A 23,049-nucleotide genomic window follows, 5' to 3' on the forward strand; every position below is an offset into this window, starting at 1 on the left:
TCGGGGAATCGAACCCGATCTTCCGCGTGACAGGCAGATACTGTCCATTATACTAACGAGGAATGCCTAAGCTTCATATTTGGCACATCAAAAATAGGTGGCGCTATTCCAGCATTCAGAGGCCACAGTCAATACATGTGGATATATTTAAGTTTACTACATATTCGCTGGCATTCAAATCCATGACAAAGCATCTGTGAATGAATGCAGTTTAAAATGCTATGTGTCAAAAATAACATGTCTAACAGCATTGTAACATTTGCAGTAAATATAAATGGTATTTTCCGCATGAACATGCAGAAAGACCACTTCATCAGGTTCGTAGTGTAGTGGTTATCACGTTCGCCTCACACGCGAAAGGTCCCCTGTTCGAAAGGGCGGAAAACACATTCTTTGTTTGTATTGACTTCGTACGGTTAACTCTCAAGACCGTCACTGAAAAATCTCCCTGTTGTTAATCGTGGCCAGGCCTACCGAAGTTCCACAGTGCAGTAGTAATCACATTCAGGAACTCAGCAATACGCCGTTTAAAAATGATGCAGAAAAATAGTCAATGCACTTGTTACTTTCTAAGCTGGATTACTCAATTCTTTATCATCAGGCTGCTCGAAAAAGTCCATGAAGACTCTTCAGCTGATCCAGAATGCCTGCAGGCACATGTTCTGACTGGAACCAGGAAAAGAAATCTCATCTCTCCTGTTTAAGCTTCTCTGCATTGGCTTCCTAGTGTTTGCTCTTGGTGGAATTGTTGGTTTCTGTAAAATAATCCCAGAGTATGGTCTGGACCTGCTCTTTTATGAAAAGCACAGTTTAGATACCCTTGTTGTGATTTGGCGCAGTATAAGTAAATTGATTGATGAATTGAATTGAATTACCTGAACCTCAACTTCTAGCCTCATAGTTAACGTTTTACGTTCCTGGATCCGTCTTACATTCTGCTGTCTGCCTACGTTCCCAGATCCTGAGGTAGGTATCATATCGTCACTGAAAAACATATCTTCAATGCAGGATCATCCTCAATCCTTTTGTAAAACCTTTGTCTTTCTTTGAGTTATCACTCTATACTTTTCTTAACAAATGCATATCTTTTGCTATGGTTAGATCTCGTATCCAAACTACGCTGGCAGATGTAGTGTGTCGATGTAGCCTGAGAAATAATTAGCGCTGGTAGATAAAACTCCCCATCGGGAAATGAAACCCCAGTATTCGTGTGACAGGTGCGAGGCGGTCATCCAAAGTTTCATTAGGATTGTAGTCTTTGTGTTGGAACAAGTTGCCCTATTAAAACATGCCTTTGAGATACAAGAACTTCTTCGCTTGGGACAGCAACTGACTCCCAACCCAATGGGAGCAATCCTGCGCTTTTCAGATTTGGAGGGGCGGACTTTCATCCCATTTGCTTGACATTGGGCATCAGTCTGCCCCAGTGGGCGCTGTAGATCACGCTTGATGAAGCCAACAGAACCACATAACCTTCAAAGAACAGAAAGGAATTATAAGGTGCCCAGACTTACACTCTCCCACCTCCTGCTGGGCCTTGTGATGTGCTCTTTCCATCACTTCACAAGATTCCCATTCAGGATCAGGAGTTCTCCTCCCATGCTGAACACAGCCTGAGCCAAGGCCCAATTTCCCTCTAGAGTAGTCCAACGCGTTTTGGGCCGGGACTTTCCTCGAGGCCTTGTAACATTGGTTAGCGGCTGGTAGAAAATTCTCCCCGTCGGGGAATCGAACCCCGATCTTCCGCGTGACAGGCGGAGATACTGTCCATTATACTAACGAGGAATGCCTAAGCTTCATATTTGGCACATCAAGAAATAGGTGGCGCTATTCCAGCATTCAGGCCACAGTCAATACATGTGGATATATTTAAGTTTACACATATTCGCTGGCATTCAAATCCATGCCAAAGCATCTGTGACTGAATCCAGTTTAAAATCGCTATGTGTCAAAAATTAACATGTCTAACAGCATGTAAACATTTGCAGTAAAATATAAATGGATATTTCCGCATGAACATGCAGAAGACCACTTCGTCAGTTCCGTAGTGTAGTGGTTATCACGTTCGCCTCACACGCGAAAGGTCCCCTGTTCGAACAGGGCGGAAAAAACATTTCTTTGTTTTTATTGACTTCGTACGGTTAAACTCTCGAGACCGTCACTGAAAAATCTCCCTGTTGTTAAATCGCGGCCAGGCCACCGAAGTTTCCACAGTGCATAGTAATCACATTCCAGGAACTCAGCAAACGCCGTTTAAAAATGATGCAGAAAAAATAGTCAATGCACTTGTTACTTCTAAGCTGGATTACTCCAATCTTTATCATCAGCTGCTCGAAAAAGTCCATGAATACTCTTCAGCTGATCCAGAATGCTGCAGCACATGTTCTGACTGGAACCAGGAAAAAGAAATCTCATCTCTCTCTGTTTAGCTTCTCTGCATTGGCTTCCTAGTGTTTGCTCTTGGTGGGAATTGTTGGGTTTCTGTAAATAAAATCACAGAGTATGGTCTGGACCTGCTCTTTTATGAAAAGCACAGTTAGATAACTCTTGTTGTGATTTGCGCAGTATAAGTAAAATTGAATTGAATTGAATTGAATTGAATTACCTGAACCTCAACTTCCTAGCCTCATAGTTACGGTTTACGTTCCTGGATCCGTCTTACATTCCTGCTGTCTGCCTACGTTCCCAGATCCTGAGGTAGGTGATCATATCGTCACTGAAAACATATCTTCAATAGCAGGATCATCCTCAATCCTTTTGTAAAACCTTTGTCTTTCTTGGAGTATATTCACTCTAATACTTTCTTACAAATGCATATCTTTTGCTATGGTTAGATCTCGTATCCAAACTACTCTGGCAGATGTAGTAGTGTCGATGTAGCCTTGGGAAATAATTAGCAGCTGGTAGATTCAAACTCCCCATCGGGAATGAAACCCCAGTATTCCGTGTGACAGCGGAGGCGGTCATCCAAAGTTCATTAGGATTGTAGTCTTTGTGTTGGAACAAGTTGCACTATTAAAACGGCCTTTGAGATACAAGAACTTCTTCGCTTGGGACAGCAACTGACTCCCAACCCAATGGGAGCAATCTGCGCTTTCAGATTTGGAGGGGCTGACTTTCATCATTTTGCTTGACATTGGGCATCAGTCTGCCCCGTGGGGCGCTGTAGATCACTGCTTGATGAAGCCAACAGAACCACATAACCTTCAAAGAACAGAAAGGAATTATAAGGTGCCCAGACTTGACACTCTCCCACCTCCTGCTGGGCCTTGTGATGTGCTCTTTCCATCACTGACAGATTCCCATTCAGGATCAGGAGTTCTCCTCCTGCTGAACACGCCTGAGCCAAGGCCCAATTTCCCCTCTAGAGTAGTCCAACGCGTTTGCGGGACTTCCTCGAGTCCTTGTAACATGTTTAGCGGCTGGTAGAAAATTCTCCCCGTCAGGGAATCGAACCCCGATCTTCCGCGGACAGGCGGAGATACTGTCCATTATACTAACGAGGATGCCTAAGCTTCATATTTGGCACATCAAGAAATAGGTGGCGCTATTCCAGCATTCAGGCCACAGTCAATACATGTGGATATATTTAAGTTTACTACATATTCGCTGGCATTCAAATCCATGACAAAGCATCTGTGACTGAATCCATTTAAAATCGCTATGTGTCAAAATTAAAACATGTTCTAACAGCATTGTAAACATTTGCAGTAAAATATAAATGGTATATTTCCGCATGAACATGCAGAAAGACCACTTTCATCAGTTTTCCGTAGTGTAGTGGTTATCACGTTCGCCTCACACGCGAAAGGTCCCCTGTTCGAAACAGGGCGGAAACACATTTCTTTGTTTGTATTGACTTCGTACGGTTAAACTCTCGAGACCGTCACTGAAAAATCTCCCTGTTGTTAAATCGTGGCCAGGCCTACCGAAGTTTCCACAGTGCAGTAGTAATCATTCAGGAACTCAGCAATACGCCGTTTAAAAATGAGCAGAAAAAATAGTCAATGCACTTGTTACTTCTAAGCTGGATTCTCCAATTCTTTATCATCAGGCTGCTCGAAAAAGTCCATGAATACTCTTCAGCTGATCCAGAATGCTGCAGCACATGTTCTGACTGGAACCAGGAAAAGAAATCTCATCTCTCCTTTTTAAGCTTCTCTGCATTGGCTTCCTAGTGTTTGCTCTTGGTGGGAATTGTTGGGTTTCTGTAAATAAAATCACAGAGTATGGTCTGGACCTGCTCTTTTATGAAAGCACAGTTAGATAACTCTTGTTGTGATTTGGCGCAGTATAAGTAAAATGAATTGAATTGAATTGATTGAATTACCTGAACCTCAACTTCCTAGCCTCATATTAACGGTTTACTTCCTGGATCCGTCTTACATCCTGCTGTCTGCCTACGTTCCCAGATCCTGAGGTAGGTGATCATATCGTCACTGAAAACATATCTTCAATAGCAGGATCATCCTCAATCCTTTTGTAAAACCTTTGTCTTTCTTGGAGTATATTCACTCTAATACTTCTTAACAAATGCATATCTTTTGCTATGGTTAGATCTCGTATCCAAACTACTCTGGCAGATGTAGTAGTGTCGATGTAGCCTTGAAAATAATTAGCAGCTGGTAGATAAAACTCCCCATCGGAAATGAAACCCCAGTATTCCGTGTGACAGGCGGAGGCGGTCATCCAAAGTTTCATTAGGATTGTAGTCTTTGTGTTGGAACAAGTTGCACTATTTAAAAACATGCCTTTGAGTTACAAGAACTTCTTCGCTTGGGACAGCAACTGACTCCCAACCCAATGGGAGCAATCCTGCGCTTTCAGATTTGGAGGGCTGACTTTCATCCCATTTGCTTGACATTGGGCATCAGTCTGCCCCAGTGGGCGCTGTAGATCACTGCTTGATGAAGCCAACAGAACCACATAACCTTCAAAGAACAGGAAAGGAATTATAAGGTGCCCAGACTTGACACTCTCCCACCTCCTGCTGGGCCTTGTGATGTGCTCTTTCCATCACTTCACAAGATTCCCATTCAGGATCAGGAGTTCTCCTCCCATGCTGAACACAGCCTGAGCCAAGGCCCAATTTCCCCTCTAGAGTAGTCCAACGCGTTTGCCGGGACTTCCTCGAGGCCTTGTAACATTGGTTAGCGGCTGGTAGAAAATTCTCCCCGTCGGGAATCGAACCCCGATCTTCCGCGTGACAGGCGGAGATACTGTCCATTATACTAACGAGGAATGCCTAAGCTTAATATTTGGCACATCAAGAAATAGGTGGCGCTATTCCAGCATTCAGGCCACAGTCAATACATGTGGATATATTAAGTTTACTACATATTCGCTGGCATTCAAATCCATGACAAAGCATCTGTGACTGAATCCAGTTTAAAATCGCTATGTGTCAAAAATTAACATGTCTAACAGCATTGTAAACATTTGCAGTAAAATATAAATGGTATATTTCCGCATGAACATGCAGAAAGACCACTTTCGTCAGTTTCCGTAGTGTAGTGGTTATCACGTTCGCCTCACACGCGAAAGGTCCCCTGTTCGAAACAGGGCGGAAACACATTTCTTTGTTTGTATTGACTTCGTACGGTTAAACTCTCGAGACCGTCACTGAAAAATCTCCCTGTTGTTAAATCGTGGCCAGGCCTACCGAAGTTTCCACAGTGCAGTAGTAATCACATTCAGGAACTCAGCAATACGCCGTTTAAAATGATGCAGAAAAATAGTCAATGCACTTGTTACTTCTAAGCTGGATTACTCCAATTCTTTATCATCAGGCTGCTCGAAAAAGTCCATGAATACTCTTCAGCTGATCCAGAATGCTGCAGCACATGTTCTGACTGGAACCAGGAAAAGAAATCTCATCTCTCCTGTTTAAGCGTCTCTGCATTGGCTTCCTAGTGTTTGCTCTTGGTGGGAATTGTTGGGTTTCTGTAAATAAAATCACAGAGTATGGTCTGGACCTGCTCTTTTATGAAAAGCACAGTTAGATAACTCTTGTTGTGATTTGGCGCAGTATAAGTAAAATTGAATTGAATTGAATTACCTGAACCTCAACTTCCTAGCCTCATAGTTAACGGTTTACGTTCCTGGATCCGTCTTACATTCCTGCTGTCTGCCTACGTTCCCAGATCCTGAGGTAGGTGATCATATCGTCACTGAAAACATATCTTCAATAGCAGGATCATCCTCAATCCTTTTGTAAAACCTTTGTCTTTCTTGGAGTATATTCACTCTAATACTTTCTTAACAAATGCATATCTTTTGCTATGGTTAGATCTCGTATCCAAACTACTCTGGCAGATGTAGTAGTGTCGATGTAGCCTTGAGAAATAATTAGCAGCTGGTAGATAAAACTCCCCATCGGGAAATGAAACCCCAGTATTCCGTGTGACAGGCGGAGGCGGTCATCCAAAGTTTCATTAGGATTGTAGTCTTTGTGTTGGAACAAGTTGCACTATTTAAAAACATGCCTTTGAGATACAAGAACTTCTTCGCTTGGGACAGCAACTGACTCCCAACCCAATGGGAGCAATCCTGCGCTTTCAGATTTGGAGGGGCTGACTTTCATCCCATTTGCTTGACATTGGACATCAGTCTGCCCCAGTGGGCGCTGTAGATCACTGCTTGATGAAGCCAACAGAACCACATAACCTTCAAAGAACAGGAAAGGAATTATAAGGTGCCCAGACTTGACACTCTCCCACCTCCTGCTGGGCCTTGTGATGTGCTCTTTCCATCACTTCACAAGATTCCCATTCAGGATCAGGAGTTCTCCTCCCATGCTGAACACAGCCTGAGCCAAGGCCCAAATTCCCCTCTCGAGTAGTCCAACGCGTTTGCCGGGACTTCCTCGAGTCCTTGTAACATTGGTTAGCGGCTGGTAGAAAATTCTTCCCGTCGGGGAATCGAACCCCGATCTTCCGCGTGACAGGCGGAGATACTGTCCATTATACTAACGAGGAATGCCTAAGCTTAATATTTGGCACATCAAGAAATAGGTGGCGCTATTCCAGCATTCAGGCCACAGTCAATACATGTGGATATATTTAAGTTTACTACATATTCGCTGGCATTCAAATCCATGACAAAGCAGCATTGTAAACATTTGCAGTAAAATATAAATGGTATATTTCCGCATGAACATGCAGAAAGACCACTTTCATGAGTTTCTGTAGTGTAGTGGTTATCACGTTCGCCTCACACGCGAAAGGTCCCCTGTTCGAAACAGGGCGGAAACACATTTCTTTGTTTGTATTGACTTCGTACAGTTAAACTCTCGAGACCGTCACTGAAAAATCTCCCTGTTGTTAAATCGTGGCCAGGCCTACCGAAGTTTCCACAGTGCAGTAGTAATCACATTCAGGAACTCAGCAATACGCCGTTTAAAAATGATGCAGAAAAAATAGTCAATGCACTTGTTACTTCTAAGCTGGATTACTCCAATTCTTTATCATCAGGCTGCTCGAAAAAGTCCATGAATACTCTTCAGCTGATCCAGAATGCTGCAGCACATGTTCTGACTGGAACCAGGAAAAGAAATCTCATCTCTCCTGTTTAAGCTTCTCTGCATTGGCTTCCTAGTGTTTGCTCTTGGTGGGAATTGTTGGGTTTCTGTAAATAAAATCACAGAGTATGGTCTGGACCTGCTCTTTTATGAAAAGCACAGTTAGATAACTCTTGTTGTGATTTGGCGCAGTATAAGTAAAATTGAATTGAATTGAATTGAATTACCTGAACCTCAACTTCCTAGCCTCATAGTTAACGGTTTACGTTCCTGGATCCGTCTTACATTCCTGCTGTCTGCCTACGTTCCCAGATCCTGAGGTAGGTGATCATATCGTCACTGAAAACATATCTTCAATAGCAGGATCATCCTCAATCCTTTTGTAAAACCTTTGTCTTTCTTGGAGTATATTCACTCTAATACTTTCTTAACAAATGCATATCTTTTGCTATGGTTAGATCTCGTATCCAAACTACTCTGGCAGATGTAGTAGTGTCGATGTAGCCTTGAGAAATAATTAGCAGCTGGTAGATAAACTCCCCATCGGGAAATGAAACCCCAGTATTCCGTGTGACAGGCGGAGGCGGTCATCCAAAGTTTCATTAGGATTGTAGTCTTTGTGTTGGAACAAGTTGCACTATTTAAAAACATGCCTTTGAGATACAAGAACTTCTTCGCTTGGGACAGCAACTGACTCCCAACCCAATGGGAGCAATCCTGCGCTTTCAGATTTGGAGGGGCTGACTTTCATCCCATTTGCTTGACATTGGGCATCAGTCTGCCCCAGTGGGCGCTGTAGATCACTGCTTGATGAAGCCAACAGAACCACATAACCTTCAAAGAACAGGAAAGGAATTATAAGGTGCCCAGACTTGACACTCTCCCACCTCCTGCTGGGCCTTGTGATGTGCTCTTTCCATCACTTCACAAGATTCCCATTCAGGATCAGGAGTTCTCCTCCCATGCTGAACACAGCCTGAGCCAAGGCCCAATTTCCCCTCTAGAGTAGTCCAACGCGTTTGCCGGGACTTCCTCGAGGCCTTGTAACATTGGTTAGCGGCTGGTAGAAAATTCTCCCCGTCGGGGAATCGAACCCCGATCTTCCGCGTGACAGGCGGAGATACTGTCCATTATACTAACGAGGAATGCCTAAGCTTATATTTGGCACATCAAGAAATAGGTGGCGCTATTCCAGCATTCAGGCCACAGTCAATACATGTGGATATATTTAAGTTTACTACATATTCGCTGGCATTCAAATCCATGACAAAGCATCTGTGACTGAATCCAGTTTAAAATTGCTATGTGTCAAAAATTAACATGTCTAACAGCATTGTAAACATTTGCAGTAAAATATAAATGGTATATTTCCGCATGAACATGCAGAAAGACCACTTTCGTCAGTTTCCGTAGTGTAGTGGTTATCACGTTCGCCTCACACGCGAAAGGTCCCCTGTTCGAAACAGGGCGGAAACACATTTCTTTGTTTGTATTGACTTCGTACGGTTAAACTCTCAAGACCGTCACTGAAAAATCTCCCTGTTGTTAAATCGTGGCCAGGCCTACCGAAGTTTCCACAGTGCAGTAGTAATCACATTCAGGAACTCAGCAATACGCCGTTTAAAAATGATGCAGAAAAAATAGTCAATGCACTTGTTACTTCTAAGCTGGATTACTCCAATTCTTTATCATCAGGCTGCTCGAAAAAGTCCATGAAGACTCTTCAGCTGATCCAGAATGCTGCAGCACATGTTCTGACTGGAACCAGGAAAAGAAATCTCATCTCTCCTGTTTAAGCTTCTCTGCATTGGCTTCCTAGTGTTTGCTCTTGGTGGGAATTGTTGGGTTTCTGTAAATAAAATCACAGAGTATGGTCTGGACCTGCTCTTTTATGAAAAGCACAGTTAGATAACTCTTGTTGTGATTTGGCGCAGTATAAGTAAAATTGAATTGAATTGAATTGAATTGAATTACCTGAACCTCAACTTCCTAGCCTCATAGTTAACGGTTTACGTTCCTGGATCCGTCTTACATTCCTGCTGTCTGCCTACGTTCCCAGATCCTGAGGTAGGTGATCATATCGTCACTGAAAACATATCTTCAATAGCAGGATCATCCTCAATCCTTTTGTAAAACCTTTGTCTTTCTTGGAGTATATTCACTCTAATACTTTCTTAACAAATGCATATCTTTTGCTATGGTTAGATCTCGTATCCAAACTACTCTGGCAGATGTAGTAGTGTCGATGTAGCCTTGAGAAATAATTAGCAGCTGGTAGATAAACTCCCCATCGGGAAATGAAACCCCAGTATTCCGTGTGACAGGCGGAGGCGGTCATCCAAAGTTTCATTAGGATTGTAGTCTTTGTGTTGGAACAAGTTGCACTATTTAAAAACATGCCTTTGAGATACAAGAACTTCTTCGCTTGGGACAGCAACTGACTCCCAACCCAATGGGAGCAATCCTGCGCTTTCAGATTTGGAGGGGCTGACTTTCATCCCATTTGCTTGACATTGGGCATCAGTCTGCCCCAGTGGGCGCTGTAGATCACTGCTTGATGAAGCCAACAGAACCACATAACCTTCAAAGAACAGGAAAGGAATTATAAGGTGCCCAGACTTGACACTCTCCCACCTCCTGCTGGGCCTTGTGATGTGCTCTTTCCATCACTTCACAAGATTCCCATTCAGGATCAGGAGTTCTCCTCCCATGCTGAACACAGCCTGAGCCAAGGCCCAATTTCCCCTCTAGAGTAGTCCAACGCGTTTGCCGGGACTTCCTCGAGGCCTTGTAACATTGGTTAGCGGCTGGTAGAAAATTCTCCCCGTCGGGGAATCGAACCCCGATCTTCCGCGTGACAGGCGGAGATACTGTCCATTATACTAACGAGGAATGCCTAAGCTTAATATTTGGCACATCAAGAAATAGGTGGCGCTATTCCAGCATTCAGGCCACAGTCAATACATGTGGATATATTTAAGTTTACTACATATTCGCTGGCATTCAAATCCATGACAAAGCAGCATTGTAAACATTTGCAGTAAAATATAAATGGTATATTTCCGCATGAACATGCAGAAAGACCACTTTCGTCAGTTTCCGTAGTGTAGTGGTTATCACGTTCGCCTCACACGCGAAAGGTCCCCTGTTCGAAACAGGGCGGAAACACATTTCTTTGTTTGTATTGACTTCGTACGGTTAAACTCTCAGACCGTCACTGAAAAATCTCCCTGTTGTTAAATCGTGGCCAGGCCTACCGAAGTTTCCACAGTGCAGTAGTAATCACATTCAGGAACTCAGCAATACGCCGTTTAAAAATGATGCAGAAAAAATAGTCAATGCACTTGTTACTTCTAAGCTGGATTACTCCAATTCTTTATCATCAGGCTGCTCGAAAAAGTCCATGAAGACTCTTCAGCTGATCCAGAATGCTGCAGCACATGTTCTGACTGGAACCAGGAAAAGAAATCTCATCTCTCCTGTTTAAGCTTCTCTGCATTGGCTTCCTAGTGTTTGCTCTTGGTGGGAATTGTTGGGTTTCTGTAAATAAAATCACAGAGTATGGTCTGGACCTGCTCTTTTATGAAAAGCACAGTTAGATAACTCTTGTTGTGATTTGGCGCAGTATAAAAAAATTGAATTGAATTGAATTGAATTACCTGAACCTCAACTTCCTAGCCTCATAGTTAACGGTTTACGTTCCTGGATCCGTCTTACATTCCTGCTGTCTGCCTACGTTCCCAGATCCTGAGGTAGGTGATCATATCGTCACTGAAAACATATCTTCAATAGCAGGATCATCCTCAATCCTTTTGTAAAACCTTTGTCTTTCTTGGAGTATATTCACTCTAATACTTTCTTAACAAATGCATATCTTTTGCTATGGTTAGATCTCGTATCCAAACTACTCTGGCAGATGTAGTAGTGTCGATGTAGCCTTGAGAAATAATTAGCAGCTGGTAGATAAAACTCCCCATCGGAAATGAAACCCCAGTATTCCGTGTGACAGGCGGAGGCGGTCATCCAAAGTTTCATTAGGATTGTAGTCTTTGTGTTGGAACAAGTTGCACTATTTAAAAACATGCCTTTGAGATACAAGAACTTCTTCGCTTGGGACAGCAACTGACTCCCAACCCAATGGGAGCAATCCTGCGCTTTCAGATTTGGAGGGGCTGACTTTCATCCCATTTGCTTGACATTGGGCATCAGTCTGCCCCAGTGGGCGCTGTAGATCACTGCTTGATGAAGCCAACAGAACCACATAACCTTCAAAGAACAGGAAAGGAATTATAAGGTGCCCAGACTTGACACTCTCCCACCTCCTGCTGGGCCTTGTGATGTGCTCTTTCCATCACTTCACAAGATTCCCATTCAGGATCAGGAGTTCTCCTCCCATGCTGAACACAGCCTGAGCCAAGGCCCAATTTCCCCTCTAGAGTAGTCCAACGCGTTTGCCGGGACTTCCTCGAGGCCTTGTAACATTGGTTAGCGGCTGGTAGAAAATTCTCCCCGTCGGGGAATCGAACCCCGATCTTCCGCGTGACAGGCGGAGATACTGTCCATTATACTAACGAGGAATGCCTAAGCTTAATATTTGGCACATCAAGAAATAGGTGGCGCTATTCCAGCATTCAGGCCACAGTCAATACATGTGGATATATTTAAGTTTACTACATATTCGCTGGCATTCAAATCCATGACAAAGCAGCATTGTAAACATTTGCAGTAAAATATAAATGGTATATTTCCGCATGAACATGCAGAAAGACCACTTTCATCAGTTTCCGTAGTGTAGTGGTTATCACGTTCGCCTCACACGCGAAAGGTCCCCTGTTCGAAACAGGGCGGAAACACATTTCTTTGTTTGTATTGACTTCGTACGGTTAAACTCTCAAGACCGTCACTGAAAAATCTCCCTGTTGTTAAATCGTGGCCAGGCCTACCGAAGTTTCCACAGTGCAGTAGTAATCACATTCAGGAACTCAGCAATACGCCGTTTAAAAATGATGCAGAAAAAATAGTCAATGCACTTGTTACTTCTAAGCTGGATTACTCCAATTCTTTATCATCAGGCTGCTCGAAAAAGTCCATGAAGACTCTTCAGCTGATCCAGAATGCTGCAGCACATGTTCTGACTGGAACCAGGAAAAGAAATCTCATCTCTCCTGTTTAAGCTTCTCTGCATTGGCTTCCTAGTGTTTGCTCTTGGTGGGAATTGTTGGGTTTCTGTAAATAAAATCACAGAGTATGGTCTGGACCTGCTCTTTTATGAAAAGCACAGTTAGATAACTCTTGTTGTGATTTGGCGCAGTATAAGTAAAATTGAATTGAATTGAATTGAATTGAATTACCTGAACCTCAACTTCCTAGCCTCATAGTTAACGGTTTACGTTCCTGGATCCGTCTTACATTCCTGCTGTCTGCCTACGTTCCCAGATCCTGAGGTAGGTGATCATATCGTCACTGAAAACATATCTTCAATAGCAGGATCATCCTCAATCCTTTTGTAAAACCTTTGTCTTTCTTGGAGTATATTCACTCTAATACTTTCTTAACAAATGCATATCTTTTGCTATGGTTAGATCTCGTATCCAAACTACTCTGGCAGATGTAGTAGTGTCGATGTAGCCTTGAGAAATAATTAGCAGCTGGTAGATAAAACTCCCCATCGGGAAATGAAACCCCAGTATTCCGTGTGACAGGCGGAGGCGGTCATCCAAAGTTTCATTAGGATTGTAGTCTTTGTGTTGGAACAAGTTGCACTATTTAAAAACATGCCTTTGAGATACAAGAACTTCTTCGCTTGGGACAGCAACTGACTCCCAACCCAATGGGAGCAATCCTGCGCTTTCAGATTTGGAGGGGCTGACTTTCATCCCATTTGCTTGACATTGGGCATCAGTCTGCCCCAGTGGGCGCTGTAGATCACTGCTTGATGAAGCCAACAGAACCACATAACCTTCAAAGAACAGGAAAGGAATTATAAGGTGCCCAGACTTGACACTCTCCCACCTCCTGCTGGGCCTTGTGATGTGCTCTTTCCATCACTTCACAAGATTCCCATTCAGGATCAGGAGTTCTCCTCCCATGCTGAACACAGCCTGAGCCAAGGCCCAATTTCCCCTCTAGAGTAGTCCAACGCGTTTGCCGGGACTTCCTCGAGGCCTTGTAACATTGGTTAGCGGCTGGTAGAAAATTCTCCCCGTCGGGGAATCGAACCCCGATCTTCCGCGTGACAGGCGGAGATACTGTCCATTATACTAACGAGGAATGCCTAAGCTTCATATTTGGCACATCAAGAAATAGGTGGCGCTATTCCAGCATTCAGGCCACAGTCAATACATGTGGATATATTTAAGTTTACTACATATTCGCTGGCATTCAAATCCATGACAAAGCATCTGTGACTGAATCCAGTTTAAAATTGCTATGTGTCAAAAATTAACATGTCTAACAGCATTGTAAACATTTGCAGTAAAATATAAATGGTATATTTCCGCATGAACATGCAGAAAGACCACTTTCGTCAGTTTCCGTAGTGTAGTGGTTATCACGTTCGCCTCACACGCGAAAGGTCCCCTGTTCGAAACAGGGCGGAAACACATTTCTTTGTTTGTATTGACTTCGTACGGTTAAACTCTCAAGACCGTCACTGAAAAATCTCCCTGTTGTTAAATCGTGGCCAGGCCTACCGAAGTTTCCACAGTGCAGTAGTAATCACATTCAGGAACTCAGCAATACGCCGTTTAAAAATGATGCAGAAAAAATAGTCAATGCACTTGTTACTTCTAAGCTGGATTACTCCAATTCTTTATCATCAGGCTGCTCGAAAAAGTCCATGAAGACTCTTCAGCTGATCCAGAATGCTGCAGCACATGTTCTGACTGGAACCAGGAAAAGAAATCTCATCTCTCCTGTTTAAGCTTCTCTGCATTGGCTTCCTAGTGTTTGCTCTTGGTGGGAATTGTTGGGTTTCTGTAAATAAAATCACAGAGTATGGTCTGGACCTGCTCTTTTATGAAAAGCACAGTTAGATAACTCTTGTTGTGATTTGGCGCAGTATAAGTAAAATTGAATTGAATTGAATTGAATTGAATTACCTGAACCTCAACTTCCTAGCCTCATAGTTAACGGTTTACGTTCCTGGATCCGTCTTACATTCCTGCTGTCTGCCTACGTTCCCAGATCCTGAGGTAGGTGATCATATCGTCACTGAAAACATATCTTCAATAGCAGGATCATCCTCAATCCTTTTGTAAAACCTTTGTCTTTCTTGGAGTATATTCACTCTAATACTTTCTTAACAAATGCATATCTTTTGCTATGGTTAGATCTCGTATCCAAACTACTCTGGCAGATGTAGTAGTGTCGATGTAGCCTTGAGAAATAATTAGCAGCTGGTAGATAAAACTCCCCATCGGGAAATGAAACCCCAGTATTCCGTGTGACAGGCGGAGGCGGTCATCCAAAGTTTCATTAGGATTGTAGTCTTTGTGTTGGAACAAGTTGCACTATTTAAAAACATGCCTTTGAGATACAAGAACTTCTTCGCTTGGGACAGCAACTGACTCCCAACCCAATGGGAGCAATCCTGCGCTTTCAGATTTGGAGGGGCTGACTTTCATCCCATTTGCTTGACATTGGGCATCAGTCTGCCCCAGTGGGCGCTGTAGATCACTGCTTGATGAAGCCAACAGAACCACATAACCTTCAAAGAACAGGAAAGGAATTATAAGGTGCCCAGACTTGACACTCTCCCACCTCCTGCTGGGCCTTGTGATGTGCTCTTTCCATCACTTCACAAGATTCCCATTCAGGATCAGGAGTTCTCCTCCCATGCTGAACACAGCCTGAGCCAAGGCCCAATTTCCCCTCTAGAGTAGTCCAACGCGTTTGCCGGGACTTCCTCGAGGCCTTGTAACATTGGTTAGCGGCTGGTAGAAAATTCTCCCCGTCGGGGAATCGAACCCCGATCTTCCGCGTGACAGGCGGAGATACTGTCCATTATACTAACGAGGAATGCCTAAGCTTCATATTTGGCACATCAAGAAATAGGTGGCGCTATTCCAGCATTCAGGCCACAGTCAATACATGTGGATATATTTAAGTTTACTACATATTCGCTGGCATTCAAATCCATGACAAAGCATCTGTGACTGAATCCAGTTTAAAATTGCTATGTGTCAAAAATTAACATGTCTAACAGCATTGTAAACATTTGCAGTAAAATATAAATGGTATATTTCCGCATGAACATGCAGAAAGACCACTTTCGTCAGTTTCCGTAGTGTAGTGGTTATCACGTTCGCCTCACACGCGAAAGGTCCCCTGTTCGAAACAGGGCGGAAACACATTTCTTTGTTTGTATTGACTTCGTACGGTTAAACTCTCAAGACCGTCACTGAAAAATCTCCCTGTTGTTAAATCGTGGCCAGGCCTACCGAAGTTTCCACAGTGCAGTAGTAATCACATTCAGGAACTCAGCAATACGCCGTTTAAAAATGATGCAGAAAAAATAGTCAATGCACTTGTTACTTCTAAGCTGGATTACTCCAATTCTTTATCATCAGGCTGCTCGAAAAAGTCCATGAAGACTCTTCAGCTGATCCAGAATGCTGCAGCACATGTTCTGACTGGAACCAGGAAAAGAAATCTCATCTCTCCTGTTTAAGCTTCTCTGCATTGGCTTCCTAGTGTTTGCTCTTGGTGGGAATTGTTGGGTTTCTGTAAATAAAATCACAGAGTATGGTCTGGACCTGCTCTTTTATGAAAAGCACAGTTAGATAACTCTTGTTGTGATTTGGCGCAGTATAAGTAAAATTGAATTGAATTGAATTGAATTACCTGAACCTCAACTTCCTAGCCTCATAGTTAACGGTTTACGTTCCTGGATCCGTCTTACATTCCTGCTGTCTGCCTACGTTCCCAGATCCTGAGGTAGGTGATCATATCGTCACTGAAAACATATCTTCAATAGCAGGATCATCCTCAATCCTTTTGTAAAACCTTTGTCTTTCTTGGAGTATATTCACTCTAATACTTTCTTAACAAATGCATATCTTTTGCTATGGTTAGATCTCGTATCCAAACTACTCTGGCAGATGTAGTAGTGTCGATGTAGCCTTGAGAAATAATTAGCAGCTGGTAGATAAAACTCCCCATCGGGAAATGAAACCCCAGTATTCCGTGTGACAGGCGGAGGCGGTCATCCAAAGTTTCATTAGGATTGTAGTCTTTGTGTTGGAACAAGTTGCACTATTTAAAAACATGCCTTTGAGATACAAGAACTTCTTCGCTTGGGACAGCAACTGACTCCCAACCCAATGGGAGCAATCCTGCGCTTTCAGATTTGGAGGGGCTGACTTTCATCCCATTTGCTTGACATTGGGCATCAGTCTGCCCCAGTGGGCGCTGTAGATCACTGCTTGATGAAGCCAACAGAACCACATAACCTTCAAAGAACAGGAAAGGAATTATAAGGTGCCCAGACTTGACACTCTCCCACCTCCTGCTGGGCCTTGTGATGTGCTCTTTCCATCACTTCACAAGATTCCCATTCAGGATCAGGAGTTCTCCTCCCATGCTGAACACAGCCTGAGCCAAGGCCCAATTTCCCCTCTAGAGTAGTCCAACGCGTTTGCCGGGACTTCCTCGAGGCCTTGTAACATTGGTTAGCGGCTGGTAGAAAATTCTCCCCGTCGGGGAATCGAACCCCGATCTTCCGCGTGACAGGCGGAGATACTGTCCATTATACTAACGAGGAATGCCTAAGCTTCATATTTGGCACATCAAGAAATAGGTGGCGCTATTCCAGCATTCAGGCCACAGTCAATACATGTGGATATATTTAAGTTTACTACATATTCGCTGGCATTCAAATCCATGACAAAGCATCTGTGACTGAATCCAGTTTAAAATTGCTATGTGTCAAAAATTAACATGTCTAACAGCATTGTAAACATTTGCAGTAAAATATAAATGGTATATTTCCGCATGAACATGCAGAAAGACCACTTTCGTCAGTTTCCGTAGTGTAGTGGTTATCACGTTCGCCTCACACGCGAAAGGTCCCCTGTTCGAAACAGGGCGGAAACACATTTCTTTGTTTGTATTGACTTCGTACGGTTAAACTCTCAAGACCGTCACTGAAAAATCTCCCTGTTGTTAAATCGTGGCCAGGCCTACCGAAGTTTCCACAGTGCAGTAGTAATCACATTCAGGAACTCAGCAATACGCCGTTTAAAAATGATGCAGAAAAAATAGTCAATGCACTTGTTACTTCTAAGCTGGATTACTCCAATTCTTTATCATCAGGCTGCTCGAAAAAGTCCATGAAGACTCTTCAGCTGATCCAGAATGCTGCAGCACATGTTCTGACTGGAACCAGGAAAAGAAATCTCATCTCTCCTGTTTAAGCTTCTCTGCATTGGCTTCCTAGTGTTTGCTCTTGGTGGGAATTGTTGGGTTTCTGTAAATAAAATCACAGAGTATGGTCTGGACCTGCTCTTTTATGAAAAGCACAGTTAGATAACTCTTGTTGTGATTTGGCGCAGTATAAGTAAAATTGAATTGAATTGAATTGAATTACCTGAACCTCAACTTCCTAGCCTCATAGTTAACGGTTTACGTTCCTGGATCCGTCTTACATTCCTGCTGTCTGCCTACGTTCCCAGATCCTGAGGTAGGTGATCATATCGTCACTGAAAACATATCTTCAATAGCAGGATCATCCTCAATCCTTTTGTAAAACCTTTGTCTTTCTTGGAGTATATTCACTCTAATACTTTCTTAACAAATGCATATCTTTTGCTATGGTTAGATCTCGTATCCAAACTACTCTGGCAGATGTAGTAGTGTCGATGTAGCCTTGAGAAATAATTAGCAGCTGGTAGATAAAACTCCCCATCGGGAAATGAAACCCCAGTATTCCGTGTGACAGGCGGAGGCGGTCATCCAAAGTTTCATTAGGATTGTAGTCTTTGTGTTGGAACAAGTTGCACTATTTAAAAACATGCCTTTGAGATACAAGAACTTCTTCGCTTGGGACAGCAACTGACTCCCAACCCAATGGGAGCAATCCTGCGCTTTCAGATTTGGAGGGGCTGACTTTCATCCCATTTGCTTGACATTGGGCATCAGTCTGCCCCAGTGGGCGCTGTAGATCACTGCTTGATGAAGCCAACAGAACCACATAACCTTCAAAGAACAGGAAAGGAATTATAAGGTGCCCAGACTTGACACTCTCCCACCTCCTGCTGGGCCTTGTGATGTGCTCTTTCCATCACTTCACAAGATTCCCATTCAGGATCAGGAGTTCTCCTCCCATGCTGAACACAGCCTGAGCCAAGGCCCAATTTCCCCTCTAGAGTAGTCCAACGCGTTTGCCGGGACTTCCTCGAGGCCTTGTAACATTGGTTAGCGGCTGGTAGAAAATTCTCCCCGTCGGGGAATCGAACCCCGATCTTCCGCGTGACAGGCGGAGATACTGTCCATTATACTAACGAGGAATGCCTAAGCTTCATATTTGGCACATCAAGAAATAGGTGGCGCTATTCCAGCATTCAGGCCACAGTCAATACATGTGGATATATTTAAGTTTACTACATATTCGCTGGCATTCAAATCCATGACAAAGCATCTGTGACTGAATCCAGTTTAAAATTGCTATGTGTCAAAAATTAACATGTCTAACAGCATTGTAAACATTTGCAGTAAAATATAAATGGTATATTTCCGCATGAACATGCAGAAAGACCACTTTCGTCAGTTTCCGTAGTGTAGTGGTTATCACGTTCGCCTCACACGCGAAAGGTCCCCTGTTCGAAACAGGGCGGAAACACATTTCTTTGTTTGTATTGACTTCGTACGGTTAAACTCTCAAGACCGTCACTGAAAAATCTCCCTGTTGTTAAATCGTGGCCAGGCCTACCGAAGTTTCCACAGTGCAGTAGTAATCACATTCAGGAACTCAGCAATACGCCGTTTAAAAATGATGCAGAAAAAATAGTCAATGCACTTGTTACTTCTAAGCTGGATTACTCCAATTCTTTATCATCAGGCTGCTCGAAAAAGTCCATGAAGACTCTTCAGCTGATCCAGAATGCTGCAGCACATGTTCTGACTGGAACCAGGAAAAGAAATCTCATCTCTCCTGTTTAAGCTTCTCTGCATTGGCTTCCTAGTGTTTGCTCTTGGTGGGAATTGTTGGGTTTCTGTAAATAAAATCACAGAGTATGGTCTGGACCTGCTCTTTTATGAAAAGCACAGTTAGATAACTCTTGTTGTGATTTGGCGCAGTATAAGTAAAATTGAATTGAATTGAATTGAATTACCTGAACCTCAACTTCCTAGCCTCATAGTTAACGGTTTACGTTCCTGGATCCGTCTTACATTCCTGCTGTCTGCCTACGTTCCCAGATCCTGAGGTAGGTGATCATATCGTCACTGAAAACATATCTTCAATAGCAGGATCATCCTCAATCCTTTTGTAAAACCTTTGTCTTTCTTGGAGTATATTCACTCTAATACTTTCTTAACAAATGCATATCTTTTGCTATGGTTAGATCTCGTATCCAAACTACTCTGGCAGATGTAGTAGTGTCGATGTAGCCTTGAGAAATAATTAGCAGCTGGTAGATAAAACTCCCCATCGGGAAATGAAACCCCAGTATTCCGTGTGACAGGCGGAGGCGGTCATCCAAAGTTTCATTAGGATTGTAGTCTTTGTGTTGGAACAAGTTGCACTATTTAAAAACATGCCTTTGAGATACAAGAACTTCTTCGCTTGGGACAGCAACTGACTCCCAACCCAATGGGAGCAATCCTGCGCTTTCAGATTTGGAGGGGCTGACTTTCATCCCATTTGCTTGACATTGGGCATCAGTCTGCCCCAGTGGGCGCTGTAGATCACTGCTTGATGAAGCCAACAGAACCACATAACCTTCAAAGAACAGGAAAGGAATTATAAGGTGCCCAGACTTGACACTCTCCCACCTCCTGCTGGGCCTTGTGATGTGCTCTTTCCATCACTTCACAAGATTCCCATTCAGGATCAGGAGTTCTCCTCCCATGCTGAACACAGCCTGAGCCAAGGCCCAATTTCCCCTCTAGAGTAGTCCAACGCGTTTGCCGGGACTTCCTCGAGGCCTTGTAACATTGGTTAGCGGCTGGTAGAAAATTCTCCCCGTCGGGGAATCGAACCCCGATCTTCCGCGTGACAGGCGGAGATACTGTCCATTATACTAACGAGGAATGCCTAAGCTTCATATTTGGCACATCAAGAAATAGGTGGCGCTATTCCAGCATTCAGGCCACAGTCAATACATGTGGATATATTTAAGTTTACTACATATTCGCTGGCATTCAAATCCATGACAAAGCATCTGTGACTGAATCCAGTTTAAAATCGCTATGTGTCAAAAATTAACATGTCTAACAGCATTGTAAACATTTGCAGTAAAATATAAATGGTATATTTCCGCATGAACATGCAGAAAGACCACTTTCATCAGTTTCCGTAGTGTAGTGGTTATCACGTTCGCCTCACACGCGAAAGGTCCCCTGTTCGAAACAGGGCGGAAACACATTTCTTTGTTTGTATTGACTTCGTACGGTTAAACTCTCAAGACCGTCACTGAAAAATCTCCCTGTTGTTAAATCGTGGCCAGGCCTACCGAAGTTTCCACAGTGCAGTAGTAATCACATTCAGGAACTCAGCAATACGCCGTTTAAAAATGATGCAGAAAAAATAGTCAATGCACTTGTTACTTCTAAGCTGGATTACTCCAATTCTTTATCATCAGGCTGCTCGAAAAAGTCCATGAAGACTCTTCAGCTGATCCAGAATGCTGCAGCACATGTTCTGACTGGAACCAGGAAAAGAAATCTCATCTCTCCTGTTTAAGCTTCTCTGCATTGGCTTCCTAGTGTTTGCTCTTGGTGGGAATTGTTGGGTTTCTGTAAATAAAATCACAGAGTATGGTCTGGACCTGCTCTTTTATGAAAAGCACAGTTAGATAACTCTTGTTGTGATTTGGCGCAGTATAAGTAAAATTGAATTGAATTGAATTGAATTACCTGAACCTCAACTTCCTAGCCTCATAGTTAACGGTTTACGTTCCTGGATCCGTCTTACATTCCTGCTGTCTGCCTACGTTCCCAGATCCTGAGGTAGGTGATCATATCGTCACTGAAAACATATCTTCAATAGCAGGATCATCCTCAATCCTTTTGTAAAACCTTTGTCTTTCTTGGAGTATATTCACTCTAATACTTTCTTAACAAATGCATATCTTTTGCTATGGTTAGATCTCGTATCCAAACTACTCTGGCAGATGTAGTAGTGTCGATGTAGCCTTGAGAAATAATTAGCAGCTGGTAGATAAAACTCCCCATCGGGAAATGAAACCCCAGTATTCCGTGTGACAGGCGGAGGCGGTCATCCAAAGTTTCATTAGGATTGTAGTCTTTGTGTTGGAACAAGTTGCACTATTTAAAAACATGCCTTTGAGATACAAGAACTTCTTCGCTTGGGACAGCAACTGACTCCCAACCCAATGGGAGCAATCCTGCGCTTTCAGATTTGGAGGGGCTGACTTTCATCCCATTTGCTTGACATTGGGCATCAGTCTGCCCCAGTGGGCGCTGTAGATCACTGCTTGATGAAGCCAACAGAACCACATAACCTTCAAAGAACAGGAAAGGAATTATAAGGTGCCCAGACTTGACACTCTCCCACCTCCTGCTGGGCCTTGTGATGTGCTCTTTCCATCACTTCACAAGATTCCCATTCAGGATCAGGAGTTCTCCTCCCATGCTGAACACAGCCTGAGCCAAGGCCCAATTTCCCCTCTAGAGTAGTCCAACGCGTTTGCCGGGACTTCCTCGAGGCCTTGTAACATTGGTTAGCGGCTGGTAGAAAATTCTCCCCGTCGGGGAATCGAACCCCGATCTTCCGCGTGACAGGCGGAGATACTGTCCATTATACTAACGAGGAATGCCTAAGCTTCATATTTGGCACATCAAGAAATAGGTGGCGCTATTCCAGCATTCAGGCCACAGTCAATACATGTGGATATATTTAAGTTTACTACATATTCGCTGGCATTCAAATCCATGACAAAGCATCTGTGACTGAATCCAGTTTAAAATCGCTATGTGTCAAAAATTAACATGTCTAACAGCATTGTAAACATTTGCAGTAAAATATAAATGGTATATTTCCGCATGAACATGCAGAAAGACCACTTTCATCAGTTTCCGTAGTGTAGTGGTTATCACGTTCGCCTCACACGCGAAAGGTCCCCTGTTCGAAACAGGGCGGAAACACATTTCTTTGTTTGTATTGACTTCGTACGGTTAAACTCTCAAGACCGTCACTGAAAAATCTCCCTGTTGTTAAATCGTGGCCAGGCCTACCGAAGTTTCCACAGTGCAGTAGTAATCACATTCAGGAACTCAGCAATACGCCGTTTAAAAATGATGCAGAAAAAATAGTCAATGCACTTGTTACTTCTAAGCTGGATTACTCC

At 43.4% G+C, this 23,049-nt stretch overlaps 24 non-coding genes across 24 annotated transcripts; 13 read left to right on the forward strand and 11 right to left on the reverse strand.

Annotated features, from left to right (window-relative positions):
* Positions 1–1,713: 1,713 nt before the first annotated feature.
* Positions 1,714–1,785, reverse strand: trnad-guc (transfer RNA aspartic acid (anticodon GUC)). Its single transcript has one exon. It is a non-coding gene; the product is annotated as a tRNA-Asp (tRNA).
* A 253-nt stretch (positions 1,786–2,038) lies between these two features.
* On the forward strand, positions 2,039–2,110 carry trnav-cac (transfer RNA valine (anticodon CAC)). The gene has a single exon. It is a non-coding gene; the product is annotated as a tRNA-Val (tRNA).
* Positions 2,111–3,766: 1,656 nt separating this feature from the next.
* trnav-cac (transfer RNA valine (anticodon CAC)) lies at positions 3,767–3,839 on the forward strand. Its single transcript has one exon. It is a non-coding gene; the product is annotated as a tRNA-Val (tRNA).
* A 1,660-nt stretch (positions 3,840–5,499) lies between these two features.
* Positions 5,500–5,572, forward strand: trnav-cac (transfer RNA valine (anticodon CAC)). The gene has a single exon. It is a non-coding gene; the product is annotated as a tRNA-Val (tRNA).
* A 1,333-nt stretch (positions 5,573–6,905) lies between these two features.
* Positions 6,906–6,977, reverse strand: trnad-guc (transfer RNA aspartic acid (anticodon GUC)). Its single transcript has one exon. It is a non-coding gene; the product is annotated as a tRNA-Asp (tRNA).
* A 203-nt stretch (positions 6,978–7,180) lies between these two features.
* Positions 7,181–7,253, forward strand: trnav-cac (transfer RNA valine (anticodon CAC)). The gene has a single exon. It is a non-coding gene; the product is annotated as a tRNA-Val (tRNA).
* A 1,339-nt stretch (positions 7,254–8,592) lies between these two features.
* On the reverse strand, positions 8,593–8,664 carry trnad-guc (transfer RNA aspartic acid (anticodon GUC)). Its single transcript has one exon. It is a non-coding gene; the product is annotated as a tRNA-Asp (tRNA).
* Positions 8,665–8,922: 258 nt separating this feature from the next.
* trnav-cac (transfer RNA valine (anticodon CAC)) lies at positions 8,923–8,995 on the forward strand. Its single transcript has one exon. It is a non-coding gene; the product is annotated as a tRNA-Val (tRNA).
* Positions 8,996–10,339: 1,344 nt separating this feature from the next.
* Positions 10,340–10,411, reverse strand: trnad-guc (transfer RNA aspartic acid (anticodon GUC)). The gene has a single exon. It is a non-coding gene; the product is annotated as a tRNA-Asp (tRNA).
* Positions 10,412–10,614: 203 nt separating this feature from the next.
* trnav-cac (transfer RNA valine (anticodon CAC)) lies at positions 10,615–10,687 on the forward strand. Its single transcript has one exon. It is a non-coding gene; the product is annotated as a tRNA-Val (tRNA).
* Positions 10,688–12,024: 1,337 nt separating this feature from the next.
* Positions 12,025–12,096, reverse strand: trnad-guc (transfer RNA aspartic acid (anticodon GUC)). Its single transcript has one exon. It is a non-coding gene; the product is annotated as a tRNA-Asp (tRNA).
* A 203-nt stretch (positions 12,097–12,299) lies between these two features.
* On the forward strand, positions 12,300–12,372 carry trnav-cac (transfer RNA valine (anticodon CAC)). The gene has a single exon. It is a non-coding gene; the product is annotated as a tRNA-Val (tRNA).
* A 1,345-nt stretch (positions 12,373–13,717) lies between these two features.
* Positions 13,718–13,789, reverse strand: trnad-guc (transfer RNA aspartic acid (anticodon GUC)). The gene has a single exon. It is a non-coding gene; the product is annotated as a tRNA-Asp (tRNA).
* A 259-nt stretch (positions 13,790–14,048) lies between these two features.
* trnav-cac (transfer RNA valine (anticodon CAC)) lies at positions 14,049–14,121 on the forward strand. Its single transcript has one exon. It is a non-coding gene; the product is annotated as a tRNA-Val (tRNA).
* Positions 14,122–15,466: 1,345 nt separating this feature from the next.
* Positions 15,467–15,538, reverse strand: trnad-guc (transfer RNA aspartic acid (anticodon GUC)). The gene has a single exon. It is a non-coding gene; the product is annotated as a tRNA-Asp (tRNA).
* Positions 15,539–15,797: 259 nt separating this feature from the next.
* Positions 15,798–15,870, forward strand: trnav-cac (transfer RNA valine (anticodon CAC)). Its single transcript has one exon. It is a non-coding gene; the product is annotated as a tRNA-Val (tRNA).
* A 1,340-nt stretch (positions 15,871–17,210) lies between these two features.
* trnad-guc (transfer RNA aspartic acid (anticodon GUC)) lies at positions 17,211–17,282 on the reverse strand. The gene has a single exon. It is a non-coding gene; the product is annotated as a tRNA-Asp (tRNA).
* Positions 17,283–17,541: 259 nt separating this feature from the next.
* On the forward strand, positions 17,542–17,614 carry trnav-cac (transfer RNA valine (anticodon CAC)). Its single transcript has one exon. It is a non-coding gene; the product is annotated as a tRNA-Val (tRNA).
* A 1,340-nt stretch (positions 17,615–18,954) lies between these two features.
* On the reverse strand, positions 18,955–19,026 carry trnad-guc (transfer RNA aspartic acid (anticodon GUC)). The gene has a single exon. It is a non-coding gene; the product is annotated as a tRNA-Asp (tRNA).
* A 259-nt stretch (positions 19,027–19,285) lies between these two features.
* trnav-cac (transfer RNA valine (anticodon CAC)) lies at positions 19,286–19,358 on the forward strand. Its single transcript has one exon. It is a non-coding gene; the product is annotated as a tRNA-Val (tRNA).
* A 1,340-nt stretch (positions 19,359–20,698) lies between these two features.
* Positions 20,699–20,770, reverse strand: trnad-guc (transfer RNA aspartic acid (anticodon GUC)). The gene has a single exon. It is a non-coding gene; the product is annotated as a tRNA-Asp (tRNA).
* Positions 20,771–21,029: 259 nt separating this feature from the next.
* Positions 21,030–21,102, forward strand: trnav-cac (transfer RNA valine (anticodon CAC)). Its single transcript has one exon. It is a non-coding gene; the product is annotated as a tRNA-Val (tRNA).
* Positions 21,103–22,442: 1,340 nt separating this feature from the next.
* trnad-guc (transfer RNA aspartic acid (anticodon GUC)) lies at positions 22,443–22,514 on the reverse strand. The gene has a single exon. It is a non-coding gene; the product is annotated as a tRNA-Asp (tRNA).
* Positions 22,515–22,773: 259 nt separating this feature from the next.
* trnav-cac (transfer RNA valine (anticodon CAC)) lies at positions 22,774–22,846 on the forward strand. The gene has a single exon. It is a non-coding gene; the product is annotated as a tRNA-Val (tRNA).
* Positions 22,847–23,049: the final 203 nt, after the last annotated feature.

This window comes from Etheostoma spectabile, unplaced genomic scaffold, assembly GCF_008692095.1.
Source record: "Etheostoma spectabile isolate EspeVRDwgs_2016 unplaced genomic scaffold, UIUC_Espe_1.0 scaffold00019308, whole genome shotgun sequence".
Classification (NCBI taxonomy): domain Eukaryota; kingdom Metazoa; phylum Chordata; class Actinopteri; order Perciformes; family Percidae; genus Etheostoma; species Etheostoma spectabile.